Genomic DNA, 18,853 nt, shown 5'->3' with positions numbered 1-18,853 from the left:
ACAATCTTTGTCAGCCCATCTTCTGATGGGCAAATCAATTTCAATTTTCATTTATTCTCTTCCTGTTCAAATTGACTGCTCCAGATCCAAGGGTGTGGGCTTAGTGCTATGGCATTTCTTGATGCTTAATCCATTATTTAATCAATCAGTAAAGAACACGCAGTTTATGCAAAGGTGTTGCGGGCATGTCTAGTGCAGGAATGGGCTAAGCATTGACTGACTCTGGCCCCTGAGCCTCGTGATCACACTCTGACTAGTCTCTAGCCTGTTGGGGACAGGCTGTTCATTGGTGACTGAATATAACGTATGACTAGCAGAAGAGGTGGCCATGACTATAGAGTCTCACTTAGGATGCGCATTTAGGTGGAGTTGAGTGCTTTTTGGACAGAATGGGCACCAAATCAAACCATTATCAGGGTGGAATATCTCTTTCCAAGGCCCCTTATCACCAGGCATAACTCCAAGTCAGGTAATCTGCAAAATGGAGATAATTACACCTGCCTGCTTGTTGTCCCAGGGAGACAGTGTGAGGATTAATTAAACAATGACTGCCAAGAACACTGAGCCCCTTTGAGATGAATGCTCCACAAATGCAACCTTAGATTGTTATTCAGAACTTCATTCTGTAAATATCAGGACAGGCCTCCAGCTTATGAGACCAGGCTGCATCTGCATTGCTGGAATTCCCACAGAGGACAGAAAGCCTGTCTGGAAAATTCCTGACCACCAACCAACGTCTTACTAGAGCACCTCTGTTTTACTTGGTCACATACAACCCAACAGATGTTTTTTCCAGCATTAGCAGAGTCTCTCCCCAGGCATTTGCTTTGGGCTTCACAGCTTCATTGGTGACATTGCTCCCTCGCTTCTAAAGGAAAATTCTTCTGTGGTTAGGGCCTCAGCCCCTGATTCTGCTTCATATGACTCTACCCTCAGCCTGCAGAGGGACCAGCCGTCCACTCTGCTCATAATGCAGGACTTTTGATACTGTAAAGCTGGGAAAGTGCTGGGAGAAGCATGCTAACGCTGCTGAGTAGTGATGGTGCTAAAGTGCTCCCTGCCACTGCTTTGTGCTTCATGCTGTCATGGCCAAAGGAAGGCATGATTACTGCATCCTTTGAATAGATGAGGACTGTGGAGAGGAACACATTGGCTTAAGGTTACTTGGCCGGTGAGTGGCTCACCCAGGGGACAGGGAGCCGATCTGTGCTCTTGAGTGTCATGCCACACTACCGCTCTGAGACTGTCTAGCGTGCAGAGTTGATGGTTTCCTGAAGAAAGAAGCCATCTTTTCTATATTTCTATTACAGCAATCAATAAAGTCCAGGACTATATTTTCACTTTCTCCTTAGGACTCCCTGTGTTTGGAGGTCAGCAGATCTGTTAGTTCCATTCTGATTGCGTCTTTCCTGCTGGAGTGTCCAGGGCCACAGACTCCAAAGACATGCCAGGAGCCAGCCTCACCTGCTGTAGAGAGTGCTGGAAGTCCCCGCCACACCGCTTCCTGCTGCGGCCTGCCAACATCTCAGAGAGCCATGTCACAGGCTGGCCGTCTGGGCCTGGCCTCTGCCTTTGGAGCTGGGCCATCACACTCAGTGCCAGGCCACGTGGTCTTTTAAGGGTGCTGACCTTTCCCTGTCCCAGCTCCCAAAGATTCGTGGGCCCAGAGGTCAGGTTGCTTTCTCTTCTTCAAAGCTAAAAAAAGGAAGTGCTGGTTACTGTTTCCCAGTGCAGTTGTAAAAATACCACTGGCTTAAACAGCAGAGATGTATTTTTCACAGTTCTGGAGTTTGACCTCAGGGTGCTAGTGGGGTGGGGTCTGGTGGGTGCTTTCTTCCTGGCTTGCTGGAAGCCACCTCCTCCGCATGTCCTGGAGGAGAGAGAGGGGTCTGGGATCTCTTCCTCTTCTTATAAGGGGACTTAGTCCATCAGGCGGTCCCCCACCCCCGAACTCCCCACCATAACTTCCCTGAATCAAATTACCTCCTAACATGACAACCCCTTGAGTGAGATGGTTTATAAAGGCAAAGATTTAGGCTTTTTGACATGTCCTTTCTTGTCACTCTAGAGACATGTAAGTATTCTGGAAGGATGAACATCAACACAGTCTCACACCTTCTGAGGTTATGGCTTCCCCAAACAGCATAGTTATGCCTCAGTCTCACATTGCTCACAATGATATCACATTGAAAACATGAATTTGGAGGGGTCTGGGAGAAGGAAGATGAATTCAGTTCACAGAAACAGCTAACAGATGGTTTTTCAGGGACCCTCCATCCAATCTGTATACTTCCTCCCCTTTCATAAGGAGAGAACTCTAATTTAAAAGTGATTTACTCCCCTCATGGTGCCAAGTCTGACCCCTTCCTTGTTTCTACAGAAAAGAGCAGAGAATGGTTTGACCTCAAGGAGGGCATCTCCCTCTCCCTGCAATAAATAGCCTCAAAATGATGACTGACTGACCTAGTTTAGGGCTCAGTGATTTAAGGATTAGATTGTAGTTTCCAGTGATCTTGGTATAAAGTAACATTCCTACCCTTCATGTGGAATTCAAAATGAAGGTTGAAATGACTCAACCAAAACCAAAGTATCATTTTAGCCACCTTCCTTAGCTAGACACCGCTTGCTGTTCACACCCGCTTCCTGCTTCAGCCCATGCAGACATGCTCACAGACTCGGAACAGAAGCCGGATACCATGTGGAACAGGAGCGAGGTGACCGGATTGTTGGGTTGGGGAGGTCAGGCCATTTGGGCCAGTGGCCTCAGATTACCTGAAAACGGACTGGCTGGAGGTACACCATCCATGGAAGCGCCCACTTATGCTTTTGACATCTGCGTTGGCTTCTTTTATGTTTTATCGCCATTCCCTATCCACCCCACTGAAGGAAGAAGTTAGGAAATTGGTATAGGTCATCAGGAACAGGGTGGCCCAAGCCACAAGCTTCTTTACAATCTGAACAATCAGTGGGAACCAGGAGGGGACCTCTCCCCAAGCCAAAATATCTCAAACCCATTTATCAAACTAAATGGGGAACAGTTAATGGAAGTCAGGGTGACCCCACCCAATCAAAAATAGAATATTCGGAACACCAAAGCAGTAACAATGTTAAGCAATATTAACCTGCCCCAAAGCAGGTTCCAAAAAAAGGACCAGGTAACATGGAACACTGAGCGGGCCTCAGTCACCTAGGAAACTCTTGGGCCAGCCAATCAGCAAGAGACACAGTGCAGACATCCGATGGCTGAATCCCCCTCCTTGCCCACTATCCCTATATAAACTCCTGCTATTTACTGCACTAAGAAGCTTATGCCACTTCCGCATGAGTTCAATCCCTGCCTGCCCCGGAGGTGACCACATGGCGCGGCAGACCTCTCCTGACCCGCCCGCTGCTCCCCTCAGCAGTGTACTTCCTCGATCTGCCTGTTCTGCTCCCACTCTGTCTCTGGTGAATCCTCTCACCCTCTGCATCTCTGGCCTGTACCCCAGTTTTGTATAAATAAATAAATCTTAAAAAAAAACCAAAAAAACAAACTCCTGCTTTTTGGCCCCTCTGTGACAACCCACGTGGGGCCCTTCTCTGCTCAGAGAGCTTTTCTTTCCTTCTTCTTACCTGTAAATACACTCTTTGCTTTGCTGCCTAACTCTGGTCTCAATGTTGAATTAGTTCTTCACTGAGACAAGCACTGAGAGAACCCCTTGGAGTTTCTAGACCCTTGGGCCAGACTCACTACTTATCAAACTTTGGTTTCATGAAAGAGAAAACCTTTAAAAGTTCAGAGTGTTCCTCTGGTCCCATGCCAGCTCCTAGAAATCCCATTAATAGTTTGTTTTCTTAGGAGCTTAAAAATAGGTCAGTTATAGCATCCTCAGCCAGAGGTGACCTGGTGCCAATACTGACTCCATTGCTTTAGACAGAGTGTCTTTGCTTAGGGGTATTGCAAGAATTCACTGAAGTGATGTATAGAAAGCACTTAGTTTGGTATCAAGTGTAATCCGTATTAGCTGATTTTATTATTTTCATTCTTCTGGAGGACAGAGTTATTATTTTTCCTTTCTGGTCATGAGAACAAGCAGATAAATGAACATCTGGTGAATGAAGATTAGCTAGAACAATAGTTTCCAAAATTCTGGACTTCAAGGCCCACTAAGACTTTACAAAGGAAATTTGAACCGATATAGGGTTACTTACTTTGTACATTTTTAAGTGAAGGAATGGGGTAATTAACTTCCAGCTATAGAAACAATAAAGTGTTACCAACAAAGGGAACTGCATTATGGATATTATCTGTAATTAAAATGGAACCCATGTAGTTTTTGGACAATATGATTATTGCTCACATTTTTCCAAGGGATGGTGTCAGCATGCTAGTCTTGCATGGGGCCATGGACCAGTATTTAGAAATCACTGATCTAACCCTCTGCCTTCATAAACCATCTGAGCCAAATGGTTGTGGCTAGGGATAAGGATTTCACAGTCTTCCTGGCAACTTGTTCTGATGTTTAATCATGCTTAAGCTATAGATGAGTTGCCAGCACACTGAATCTAACCACTGAAGACAAAGTCAGCCCAACCTGTCTGCCTTCTGGGCACGTTGTGCTGCTGGGGAGTTTAAACTTAGAATCACACCAACTTGCGGTCTTTCAGATTTGAAGACAAACCCCACACAGAGCAAGAGCCTCAAATTAAAAACAAATCAGTAAGCAACATCTGACTTTCACTGAAGTGCATAGACCACGTTCTCTTCTGTCTTGGGACATGTGTTTGTGTTTCCTGGGAGTATTAGAATTGATATATACACTCTGCTCAAGTCATGACAGCTTCAGTCAGAGTAAATATGAAGCCAGCGTCAACTCACCGCCGTGAGCTGGTGTCCGCCACGTGAGACCAAGAGCCTCTGTATATGCTTGGCTGTCCATTGCATTTCCAGGCGATGTCAAAAGTCTCTTCACAGTTACAGTTACAGTAGTTATAAGATAATAAAATCAGAATCTCTTTATATCTTATTTGTAACTACTAGTGCTGACTCTGATGTCAGAAATGTTCAGAAAGATTGGAGATTAATTCATGCAATAAACAAATGGCCCACTGAACTGATTTTTTTTTTTGGATCCTTTTAAATTAAAATTACAATACCAAGCCCACCCCCCTTTATTTTCTGTTAAGTTGGTTCTACACAACACAGCTAATTACCAATATGTTTTATTATTTATATCCATCTGGTGTCAACACATAGCTGCAGAATGCTTGCAAGATTAAGCAGAACACAAATTAGTTTGAAATAAATTTAGGAGCCAATCAAAAGATTTATTTGTTTCCAAATTCTTCCTACTATAATAAATACATATTTTGAAGCTAAGGTAGGATAAGTCTTCCTTATATTTATGTTCTGTCTATATTTATCATGTTTCACAGAATTCAATTATCCTCTTTCTTGTCCTTCCCTAAGGCAACTTGTTTGCTGCTACCCTCAAATTGGGACAAATGATCTAAAAACAAAACATTTGAAATTTTCATTACCTTTGTAAATGTCAAGGTGTGGGGTGACCATAGCTGACTGTGAGCGGAACGTGATGTTACAAAACACCGATTATCAAGTAGCAGTAGTCTATCAGGATGCTTTTTCTTATTTCTCACTTAAAGAAAAACCCAGTAATCAAATAAATGCTCATACAGACAGATTCATGCCACGAACCAGAAAATTGCTCGAGACACACTTTCCTTTGTTACTGAATACTACCTCTGCATTGAACGTTTTTGTTTTTTTTTTTTTTGAGTTCTGATCAATAAAAGTTCATTTTTTTAAGTGCTCCTGTGCATAGGCAGATAGCTGAAAACAAGAAATAATTCAGCTTTATTCCATACACATCATTTTAAATGAAAGCATGACTCCTCAGAGACAAAGTATGCTTTGCGGAAGGCAGGACCATACTATCTATTCTGGAGACTTCTCTGCACCCAGGTGACCCTTTGCAGCACATTCTGAAAACAAATTACACAGGAAATGCTGATTCTGTCTATGACATGTGGGTGCTATGAATAAGCCTAATTGTATCCTTTGCTCCTCCCTCCAAAATAAAAACAATTGAAAAAAAATCCTGAGGAAAAGTTCAAAGCCACAAGTATTCACACAACAGAACTCTTGCCAAAAGGAAGATCTATTAGTACTAAGATAGAAATAGAGAATAGAGTTGGCTCTAGTGGGCTTTCACAATCCAGTGCCTCTGCTTTTAGCAAATTCAAGAAACCAGGACATTACCAGGTCCATATACTATCAAGGGATTCTCTCTTGAATCCCAAACACAATCTAGACTGCATGAAGGACACTGGAGAAGGCTCAGAAGCCCGGGGCAGGAAGCGCAGCTGCGATGCTTGAGCGCAGCCTTTGCAGGAGAGAGGCCGTGTGGGGATAACACTCTCTGGGAAATGCTGACCTGCTAATCCTCAAAGGTACCGTTCTGCAGCGTGTATGGACCACGTCTCCAGCACGCTGCTAGTCTTTGCTGCTGTACTACAGCATTAGTGCTATTTATAATCAACAGAATTACTAACGCTGTAATCATGTCAGTTTGGTGATAGTAATTATGACAGAATAAATAGCAGGCAGAATGTCTTGCTGCAGTTATTGATGTTGATGGCAAACACAGCCAAGGGAGAGTTCTTTTTTTTTTTTCTTTTTTCTCTTTTAGGGAAGCCATCCAAGAGGGCAGAACCTGCAAGTGTTGCCAAGAGGAAAATGTTATATTCCATTTTAAAATAGACTTCCTGAAGAACTGAGACTTTGAGATGCAGATGGGAGGAGAGAAAGGGAGGGTATAAATGCGAATCTGGTCTATGTGCAACTTACCTTCAAAAAAGTCAAGTGAAACCTCCCTCTGTCAAAAAAAGAGAAAATAGACTTCCTGTAAGAAGTCAGAAAGGTGTATTGCCTCCTGGAATGACTTTTGAATAGTTCACTTATTTTTAAAAATAATCACATATGTGTTTATTTAAATTATACATGCAAACATATGCTCACCAGTCTCCCTCATGGAAAGCCTGTGGCTAATCCAAATTTGGCACTGACACCCTTTTTCCGTGGCCCCCTCTCCACGAACCCCCACTGCTGTCTCTCCAAAGCGCCTGCACCAAGAGCTCCTTTTGTGCTCCTGGAGTTCTTAGGCATTTGTTACCAATGATGCTGGTGAAAAACAAAATCAGAGACTTTACTACCCATAATTATGCGTTCCACTACTACAGGTCATATAAAGATTGAGTTCCCTGAGAAGCAGGCATTTTATCTTGTGGTCGGTTTTATTTCCTTGTGGCTTAAATTATGAGTGAATATTTTTCTTATTTCTTATTTTCCGTGAAGTCGTCTTTTCAGCAGCAAAATTACTACTCATTCTTAATAACTACCAAGCAATAAAGTGAGATGTCTATTTGGGAGACAGTGAGAGTGCACTCCAACTACTTCCTTCGTCATGATTTCAGGAGAGCAAAAGGCAGGGATTTCGGCAGGCTCATGAGAAGGTGGCTTTAAAAGACTACAGGCAGTTAATATCAGAGCTTCGCTTCTGGATGGGAGTCCAGATAGCTCTGGGACTGAACAGGCACAGGCAAATAGAAAGAAATCAATGCCCTTCCAGTTAGGACTCTGTTAAATGAGGGACTTGTTTGAGCTTGTTTTCTTTGACTCAAACATGTACATTTCTAGGAAACTAACCTATGGAAATAATCAGACCGATAGCAGAGATGTCCTTTCAAGGGCATCCTGGGCGCCATTGTTTATCACAGGCCCTATTTTGGTTCAGAGCCTGAGAGCAGGGCTTATCCAGATACGAGTAGTTTATTTCCCGAATAAGCCCAAGAAGCAGAAGGGAGTCGGGAGGAAGGAAAAGTAAATATAATGAGGCTGAAGCTGCTGGGCTGGACTGCGCTGCACCCTCAGGGGTATAACTCAAAGGCCTACTGGAGTTTTCCTCTAAAAGGACAGGAGTCTAGGGTGTTTACTCCCTGGTCTGTTCCCCACTGCTTGAAGGTCAGCTGGGTGCAGGAGAGACATCTCTGCCTCCAGGCTGCTTGGGCCTTGGACTAACACCTGTGCCTGCTTCAGCGCTGTCTGCCAGTACAGAGGAGCATGAGCCACTGCAGTTGTGGCTGACACCAGAGGCTCATCAGGTAGGTGACACTAGGCGGCAGAGGACCAGAACGTTCTCTGGCCCAAAGTGCAAGCATCCAAACATCTACCCACCGGGGACTCTACATACATTAGTCATGCGAGGGAATATTTGCAGTTACCACCAATGATGATATCTGTGCTTTTTATTAACATTAAGAGGCATTTACCAGCAAGAAAAGCAAGCTACAAAAGAGTATGTGTATTAGAACTATTAAAAAAAAAAAAACAAAACTATTAATGTATAGATGTTCCCAGGTCATGGGATACAGGCCAAAGTTGTTTTATGCAAATTGCTTCTAAAAGCACATAATTATTTTTGAGATATGGACAGTTTCATACCTGGTGGACACCACCATGTGGCTGAGGGCAAGGACAAGTGTGGGAAGAGCACACAGAGCCCCAGCTACTTCCCTGCCATCCCCCGTCTCCTCTGCTCCTGTCACTGGCGGGGCCTGGGCACCAGCACTCACCTTTACTGTGTCCTAATTGCAACTGCAAGGTGGTGATAAGCAGAGGTTAGCAGTCGATTTGAACACATAAAAGGCAAACTACAGCATCCTTAGTACAAAGTTTGTGGTTGGTCATAGGTGGTTCAATAGTTGTGAAGATCTTGTTCTTTTATTTTTTTCAAATCATTTCAAAAAAGCAAATGGTAATGCTGCAGTGTGAACACAAAAGCAGTAGAAACAAATCTAAAGCATTTCCATGTACATGAAATGTGATTTACTCAAGACTTTTGAACATTGCCTGATTTGCATAAAATGGAAGGAGCCAATATTCCCTAGGAAAAGTGGTTCTCTCTGCATGGTGGAATTTCAAATTATATTTCTTTGTTGGCTCTCTTTCTAATAGGTCTCCAAAAATTGTGTCAGTTGAGTAGCAAAGCATGAAGATGAAGGTGACAGGGGAAGAAGACAGAGCACTTGCAGTTTTTGTGGACTCGGCCATTAATAAGCACACAGAGGCAGCTTTAGAACATCTATGTAGAAATCTTCTGGGAGGGACGTGTCACATAGGGCTCCAGAAAAGATAGACACAATAGCAATTCCAATTGTCTCAATGTCAAAAAGAGGGAGAGTGACTGGCAGAGATTATGGCCAAAGGCTCCCCGCCCTCACTCCCACTACCACCTGTCAGTTCCTTCAGCCACCTTAAAATGATGAGAGTCTGGGCTGGGCCCTTGCTTATTCCCATGCTAGGACAAAACCAGCTTTTTCGACTTACAGAAGGTTGAGGCCAGGTGGGCTGGAATGTGGGCGGAAGCAGACTCTTGAAAGGGCCTTTCAAAGCACTCTCACAACCCTAGTCTGTTATGTGGGTCCCAAATGTGAACAACTGTGTGTGAAATAATGCGGGTATATCTGACTGATGTCGCTATGTAAATGGTGATAGTAGACCCTGGTGCACCTTTTGGGGGGGCTACTTTATTGAGCCCGGTAGTGCTGCATTTCTTTAAAATAAAAACACAGTCATTTCCTAAATATTTTTGAATGATGCTGTTTGAAAAGTCAAATATTTCTAAAATGTGGATGGGCCCTGACTGAATGCAGCCATAATTAATTCTGTAAATTGAAGTTAGTAAATATTTAGACTTTTTAGTACATAAAAAGGAAGACTGATAGGCACTAAGAATAAGGACATTATTTAAATGCCCTGCATTTTAATGGAGGAAATGGTTCAGTTGTTCTCCCTCCTTTCAAGATGATGATTTTCAGGCTTGGATTTTCAACACCCCATGGTGTCACCAATTATCATAAGGGAGGCCACAGAATTGCCGCTGCTGCGTGTTCAGCTCACCACATTTACTGATTTGATAGGTTCACCTGGATATTTCTCAAAGATAGTCATTGAAAACGTAGCCTGTCAGGTAGCAGGTGTGGGGGCCTAGGGAGGCCTGGGAGGCAGTGCGGAGGAGGGTGACTTGCTGGCTTGTCAGCAACTCCAGTGGGTACATAGAGGCTGGTGCTGAGGACACACCCAGGCCCCATGGAACACCACAGGAGTGAGGCAGGTGCCCCCGCTGTGACCAGTGCCTCAGACCGAGAGACGCAGAACGGCCATGAGACAAAACTATGCAGAGCCCGCACTGGGAGAGTTTCATCTTTGGGAACCCTAACTAAGGTAGGACAAACGTCCAGAAGCAAGGTATTGTCATAGAAACTCATCTTCTCCTTGTCATGTGAACCCCCTTCTCCCTCCATGACACCCTTACATAGGAAAGGAGCTCAGGCCTCCATTTACTTTGAAATTCACTGTCATGTAGGTTCTCCATGTTTGTTTCTGTGCTCATTATTTCATGGAGGATGTGACTCAGTGCGGAGCTGGGGGAGAACATGCACAAGTTAACCCTAAGGCCTTGGGGGCGACAGTGAGGCTTTTGAGGTAAAACAAAATCTTTGGGAAGAATATTATATGGGATTACATGGGAGGTGAGACTCCTCTGGGGACAAGTGATATCCCCGGATTTGGTAAAGAGACCCGAAAGCAGAGGAGAGGGGCGTTTATCTGCTGAGTAACTTGCCTGCCTGAGATCTCAGAAGTGGTAGATTGATGAAAAGCTTGGAGGGAGCCCAGAAACGGAAAACCCCAGCGGGAACTTCAGAATGACTCTAGGGACAGGGACCTTAGATAGTCTCCCAGAGAACTGCCTGTACCTCCAAGGAGGTGTAGGCATGGAAGGAGAACCATGGGATCTAAAGGTGCCAGGTGGAGAGAAACAGAAATTGCCACTGGCCTCCTGTGTGAATTAGCAGTGAGGATAAGGGGAGCCCAGCAAGTATCTGTGTGCAAACTGATCAAGCCAGCGCTCAGCCCCTACCATCACCACATATTGTCTTCTTGCAATCAACCACATAGGAAGGAAGCTTCTGGGCTTGAAACAAAGGTCATCCTTAGTGGTAGAAATGAATTGTTTTTGTACACCTGAAATATGGGCAATGTTTATGTTCTCTATAGTATTATCTGTCCTCACCTTATTGTGCAGATGTTAGAATGATTCAACCTGTGCAGATGGATTTTACCATGTTCAACTGTTTCTATTAACTTTTTAAAAGTGTGATCTTCCCCAAGAGTCTGAGGCAGGTGGGAAGTTATCATGCTCACCTCACAGGTGAGTCTACTGGGAAACAGGGTGGAGCGACTAGGAATACTCAGCAGTACCTGGATGGCCTCCTCTTCTCCTCTCTAGCTTACTAGATGAGTGCTTATTAACCCTTCCAACCTCCCCTATCACCTTCTTCTTCCACCACCCATGACTTAAACCCCTCCCCTATGATAATCATAAAAACTCCATGTACTCTTTAACATGAGTTTTAAAATAATCTTTTACAACACATTCATGTATTTAAAAGGAAATTACAACAATGGTACAGAAAACTTCTTTGCTTTCAAAGTCTGTTCCAGTTTCCTGCATTGTTCTTAAATATTATTGAGTCAGTAAATGATTTGAGGGCAAAGGCCACAAATAACCTTTACTATGTATTGCATGGAGTCAAATCAGGGAGTCATCAACTATAGAGTTGTCGGGGAATATCAGCTGAGCATCCCCAAAGGGACAGGGTTTGGAGGACTGTGGAGATCATAAGTTCAAGGCCATGTACAGAGGAAGGTGGTGCTTGTGAAAGGTGACAGTGGAGCACAGTGAGTAGTAATTAAGTAACTAAGGTCTCCTTGTTTCTGGGACACCATATTGCCACCAGCTTCAGTAAGAGTAAGTTCAAACTTCAAAGAATTTAACAATGCCCCCAAACTCAATTTAACAATGTTCCCCAAGTTCCATTTATAAAAAGCAACTCTCAAACAATAATAAAAAAATGTTTTTAGCACATAAAGCTCTCCAGCCTTGACATGCTTTAAAAATTACTGCTACAGAGAAAAAGTAGTCACAATAAATTTCTCATATTGAAAATGTCAACTTCTTGTTTGCTAAATGATGATGTCAGTAGCTACAAAATATGAAGTTCTGTTTAAGGATGTGAACTCTCCAGAGACTTGGATTCCAGTATCTGTAGAGATATGAGAGATAGCCAGGAGTCGCTATGCGTGAGTTGTTTTGAAATCTATGTTATGACCGTCATTGTTTATAGCAAGACTGTATGTGCATGTCTGAGATTGTGACTGCAGATATTTGTGCTCATATTTGTCACTGTCGCCAAACTCCAAAGCGGATATTGCCAAAGGGCATCATTATCATGTGAGATGTTGTGGCTGACAACAGAAGGACAAGTCACCAAAATCTGTGGTGTGTCAGTATGTGTAACGTGCTAGGAGGAGGGGGGCTTACGTAGGAACATGGGAAACTGGCTGTCTTAGCATGTTTGAGCACACTGCTAACAACTCATGTTAATTCGTGTCATTCATTGATGCATCCATTGAACAAATTACCCACAAGTTTGTGCTGGGCTCCTAGGTATTGCTGTAGGTGCTGGGGATACAGTGTGAGCAAATTAGTTAAGCATCTTGTTCGCCTAGAGCCTATATTCCAAAGGGGAAAGAAGAAGAAAAAAACCCATAAAAGTAAGCAAATAAATGAACAGGCTAACGACTCTCTCCAATGTGTGGAGCACTTAATTACATCATGTCATTTAATTATCAGAACAACCCACGTGGATATCACTATTCTAATATGACAAATTAGTAAATGCAGGACCAGAGTAAGTAACTCTTACTAGGCTCTCAAAACTCCTGATTGGCAGAGTGAAGGGTATCCCAGGAAATCTTATTCCAGGGCTCACTTTTTTAACCATTTCACTATTTATGAGAACCACCTACTCAATCTAGGACTGACCTCTCAGGCTGGTGGGGGGCACAGGAAACGCCAACTAGTATGACAAGGGCGTAGTAGATGAGCAAAGCTTCAGCAGGCGTGCTTAGGATGGAGGAACTGCAGAGGCTTCCTAGAGAAGCTGAAGCCTGGTGGGGTCTTAAAGAACGGATGGGAATGAACCGGGAGGTGGGGTGGAGGCACAGGCAAGCTAGGAGGGCAGTGTTGGCTTTGTGTGTGGCCCGTGGCTGGTGTGGGAGCCATGAGACAGGAGGAGGGGGCTGGGGCTATATTTAGAAGGTAGGTGCTACCACAGGGGGGAATTTGCACTTTTCTCCACTGATACAAAGAAAGAGAGAGGCAGGATCACACTTGCATCTAAAATCATTCTCTTTGGGCTCCTTGTTCATTGGGAACTTAGTTAAGAGTTGAACCCCTTTCTTGCCGACACTTTAACCAGTTTCCAGGAGTATCGAGGGTCAGATTTGTAATACTCACCCAGACACCCTGCTGCTAGCAAGATGTGCTACTATTGCTAGAAAGAAACAGATTTTGAAATAGAATGCCAGCTGGCTTGAAGACATCACAGTCAGAATATGTTCTGCTAGCTTTTTCACTCCTGGATATTTATCTGAAGTATTGGAAAACACTAGTTAGGAAGATATATGCATCCCTATGTTCATCACAGTGTTTTTGACAATGGGCAGGCTACAGAAACAGTCAAAGTGCTATTGACTGAATGCATGGGTGAATAAAGAAGACATGGGATATGTACAAAATGGACTACCACACGGCTATGAAACACAATGAAATCATGTCATTTGCAACAAGATAGATGCACCTTGAAGGTTAAGTCAGAAGGAGAAAGATAGATACTGTGTGATTTCACTTGTGGGGTACACACAAGAACAATACAAACAAATGAACTAAATAAGACAAAACACATTTTTACATTCAATGATCACAGTAATGATTCCCAGAACTGGAGGGGCAGGAGAAAGGACAAACCCAGTAAAAGGGTTCAATTCAGGGTGAAGGGTAGATCCAGGTTTTCATGGTAAACCCCAGGCAGTTTATATAGATGATTTATAATGACGCATATCTGAAACCTATAGAATGTTATAAACCATTGTTAATTCAGTTAGAAAAAAAATAAGAGATGAAATCCTGCCATTTGTGACAACATGGATAGACCATAAAGTTAATATGCTTAGTGAAACTAGTCAAGGACAATTTCCATATGATTGATTTCATGAATATGTGGAAGATAAAAAAACAAGACAAATGAACAACAACAAAAAACCCAAACACGAAGGCTTAGGTTATAAGAACAACACAGTAGTTATTAGAGGGCAAGGGTGGCGAGGATGGGTGTATTATGTAAAGTGGTTAGTTGAATGGTGGTGGATGACAACTTTTGGAGGTGGCCATAGTGGAATACATGTGGATTTGAGTTCTGATGCTGTACATTGAGACGTAGGGATTGTTATAAACCAATGTTACTTTAATCGAAATCAAAATCCCGAACCATGTATCTTTTTTCCTCTCCTGTCTTTGCCATATTTAATCAAACTAATTTCACACGATCCTCTCTGCTCACTTAAGCTTATCATCAGCCCTATCTCCTTGAGTGCTTTGCACAGCTGGGCCGGAATACGGACAAGATCCAAGTTATTTTTCCTGGCTTCTCCTAGTTAAAAAGGCAGTTTTGTAGGATGGAAAGACCTTGAGCTTTCTGATAAAACTGGTTTCAGATTTCCCTTATGAAGGCACAAACTGCTTGGTAATATTGTAACCTTTTCTTTAAAAAAAAATAAATTGGGGGTGTAAGAATATATACACACGTTTTGCTTTTTATGCATAAGTGAACTGTAGAAGATGACGCAGAAACCTACAAGTGATTTGGGGTCTGGGAGAATGAGAACTGATGAGGAATATGGGAAGAGAAATTTTCTTTAAAAATTTTTAAAAAGTTCTTTCAATACTCCTGCATACATATTTGTTTAAGTCTTTGAATTCAGGGGTTAAACCAGCCATTCAAAAGATAACTCATCTCCAATAAGGGTCTAAGCATGACTACTGGTTATTTAGCTGTGAGAATTGGAATAAAACATGTGAAATAATAGACATGAAACACAAGGATGGAAAAGATGCTCCTTGCCCATAAGGTGAGCTGTGTGCCTGTGTGTTTGGAGTTTAATGATGATGGCAAAGCTAGACATGTTTCCTCTGGGTCACAAAAGAGAAGGAACGAGAGATGATTACTGAATTGAGCAGGAACCTGACGTAACATAACAATGGCAACTTACCTTTCCAGAGTGATCAGTCATCAGCAACTCATTTTGCTTTTTATGTTCACAAATGGACTTGTGAATTGGAGAGGTATCTCATTTTCCAAGTGGGAAATTTTGGACATTTTCATTGAAAAAAAAATCCAACATTTATCTAGCCTAGAAATATGCACTGTAATTTCCTCCCAAATGAGGCATTTCAGTTAGGGTAAAAAATTATTTGAGAAATACGTGTTTGAATGGCAGGTACAAAGGTCAGACAATTTGTGTCTTGTGATTTAAGGAAATACTTATAAAATTTTAAATGACTAATAGTCACAGTGATTCATGGGTTTGATTTAGGCTTAATATATGCCTCTAGTTTCAATTTAGTAAATATTTATGGAAGGTCCCTTGCATACCTAACACTATTTTATATATTGAATGGGCTTAAAGAAATTATACTGCATATAATTCAGTCTCTGTTCTCAACAAGATTTTTTTTTCTTTTGCAAAAATATACCACTTCTATGTAATATGACACCAAGGTAGAAAGACAGCCATTTTGAATGGGGTGTCATGGAGAGGGGTACTTGAGATTGACCTGGCAGGATTAGGCAACCAGAATGTAAGAAGACACCACAACAAATTATTTTCGCTAATAACAGTAGGCTCTCTTTCTCCGTGGCTAAACAGACTCAAATGTTAATCATACTTTACACCAGAGAAATTAATCAATAAATATAAAACCATGCAAACAGGAGCTTTACATCTGACTTAACCATTTTGTTTCTTAAGTCACCTTAAATATGAATTATTATGAGAAAATTGGGGATAAGAGCTGGCTTCTGAAAAACAGGAAAATAAACAGATGTGTAAAAATGAAAACTTTTACTTCTAGTATAGTGGTCCCGAAAGCTGGAGACTCCCCTGGTTTGGCAGGTGCTCCTCACCTTCAAGCTCTTTTGAAAGAGCTTCAAAAACTAGTCTAAAAGTGTTTAGAGGAAGTTTGGATAGCCATCATGTAGATTATGCGTTTGGTAAAGGTTCTTAAGTAATTGTGACATTTCCTGAATAATATCTTCTGATTAAAAATACATGTACACATATATGTGTATATATATCACATATACATCAACAAGTATATATATGCATACATACAAGGATAGATACATACTTACATATACCTGTATGGAGAATCACATTATTTAATAATTTAAAACACAATAATCCATTGATGAGGCGGTTCCCAATATCCTGAAGCCACATATCACAACATGGCCTTTTCCCACTTTTTTCTCACTGTGGATTCCCCCTTTTACTAAGGGTTCACGTGCAGGACTCCCACAAGTCCAGAAAAAAAATGGAAGTGCAAAGCAGAGATGTCAGTGCCATGCAGCAGATAGTCATGCTTTGTAAACGACACCCTTCACACACACACACTACAAGGGCTGAGCTTTGAATTAGGCCAATGGTCACTTTCATGGCTCCAATAAAATTGATAAAATTGACGAAGTAGATGCAGAATATTATGCAATCGTTACAGTCCACTAAGAATAAAAATGTGATGGTCCTTACTTAGGAAGCTTATGGCCTAAAAGAAATACAGATAGACCTCAATTTCCTTCTTTCTCACCTGAGTGAATATATCATACACTGTTCTGTCAAATCAGAAAGGCTCTGTCAAGGAGAATAAGTTCCCGTTAATCTGTATGCAGAGAGAAACCTGAAGAGCCAGAGGAGGGAGCACAATAGACCCACCTTTCCAAAGGCTTGCTCAGGGTCCTTGGTCAGGGCTCCTTCCAAGGAAATGCCGAAGATTGGAGATTGTCCAGTCCTTTCTTCCTGGATCTGGAATCCAAAACCTGTGCACTCTGCAAAAACATTGAAGTCATCTTTAAACACATAACATTAATTTGCAAGCCTCTAAAGAGATATTTTGTTTTACTTACCTAAATTACTAATATTGCCCTCCCAAAATCATGGCATTTCATCCTTGCCGATCTAATGCCATACTACTTTGTGTACTGAAAAGTCTCAGAGACCTGAAGAGCTGGGTTTAATGGAGAGAAATGTAAACCACGGTGGTTTTCTCCAGGGCAACACTTTAATATCAGTAAGAATTGAGCTACATGATGTTTGTACTTGAATAACCCAAGGTGAAGGTGTGTGAATTGTGAATGAAAGAATTACAACCTTTCTGAGAATAAACTGATGCTTATGTTACAGATGACAGTAGCTTTTGCTAACTTGTTTTTTTGAGTGAAAATTGAACCTTGTTTTGCTTTAAGAATTCTGTCCAGCTATTTCCTGTGAGTTCCTCTTTTTTGTTCCTTGACATCTAAGAAAAACTCATGTGTTCTTGAACCTCACACTCACGTTAACAGCAGATGCATGGGACTTTCCCCATGCTGACCTATTCTGAACACATGCTGGGTATCCCACAATTCAACTGTTGGGATACTATCTACCTACAGATGGGCAAATGCCTCAGGCTAAGGGCTCAGATTCCTAAGACTGCCCCCTCCTCAGACACTTCACACAAATCACACATTGTCACCTGTATATCTAACCAATTGATTATACAAATTGGGATTCAACAACTCGCTCCCTGTAATTGATAACTCGGTAAACTAGAAACTCTTATAGAACTCTGGTAATCATCTAATTACATATATGGCTTAATATAAAAGGCACAGTTGAAATTTTTATAGGGGAGGTGTCAAAGGGCCCCCAAGAGCAGGAGTTCTGTCATCATGGAGCTGGGGTACAATTCCCCTGCCAGTGTGTGGGATTTGTTCAGCAACCCAGAAACTCTGAATCCTACATTTCAGGGATTTTATGGAACCTTCTTCAGGCAGGCATGATCAGTCAATGACTCAAACTCCAGCCCCTCTCCCTTTTTCAGGGAATGGGGGTGGTGCTGAAATTGGACCTCTCCATTATGGCTGGCCCTTTCTGGCGACCAATCCCCACCAGGGCTCCACCAAAACAAAAATGTTGGCATTATTCAGAAATTCCCACAGGACTTAGAAGCCCTTTGTAAGACATTCCTACCCCTCAGGAAATCATATAGTTGTATGGAGGTTTGTGTCAGGAACTGGGATCAAAGACCAGATATTAGCAGGAACTGGGAAAAGGCATCAAAATGTACTTTCTTTTTAAAAAATTTCATACTTAACATGTCAGTTTCCTGAAGTTAGAGGTCAACAGTATATGTTCTGTTTAGGCATCTACACTAAATTTGTATACACAGAAGATGAAAGATGGAATATACCAGGCAAGGTAAATTCTCACACATTCTCCTGTCAGACCTCTGTAAGAGTAGGTAAGGCCAAGTGACATCTGGGTGTCACTCAGAAGAGCATCCAGAAGGCAGAGTCTCTATCAGGGTCACTTTCAGACCAAGGGACACTCAGCAACAACTTCCAAACCTGGCATTTTTCCTAGGCCTTTCTGAGCTGGTCCTCTCCTGCCCAGGCATGATTTGGAGTTGTCTTACTTGGTTGTTGGATTTCACCTTCTTTGATCTCTGGTCCACCATCTCCTCAGCTCCATGTCTCTCTCTCTTCCCAAAGTGCCATGATTGGATGAGGTCAGCCCCTTATAGTGTCAGCCTTTGTCTCAGCTACACACTTTGCTCTTCAATTTTGTTGTATG

Source organism: Condylura cristata, unplaced genomic scaffold, assembly GCF_000260355.1.
Source record: "Condylura cristata isolate star-nosed mole 26May11 unplaced genomic scaffold, ConCri1.0 scaffold00003, whole genome shotgun sequence".
Classification (NCBI taxonomy): Eukaryota; Metazoa; Chordata; class Mammalia; order Eulipotyphla; family Talpidae; genus Condylura; species Condylura cristata.
The sequence above is the reverse complement of the archived record's forward strand: the minus strand, read 5'-3'. Positions refer to the sequence as shown.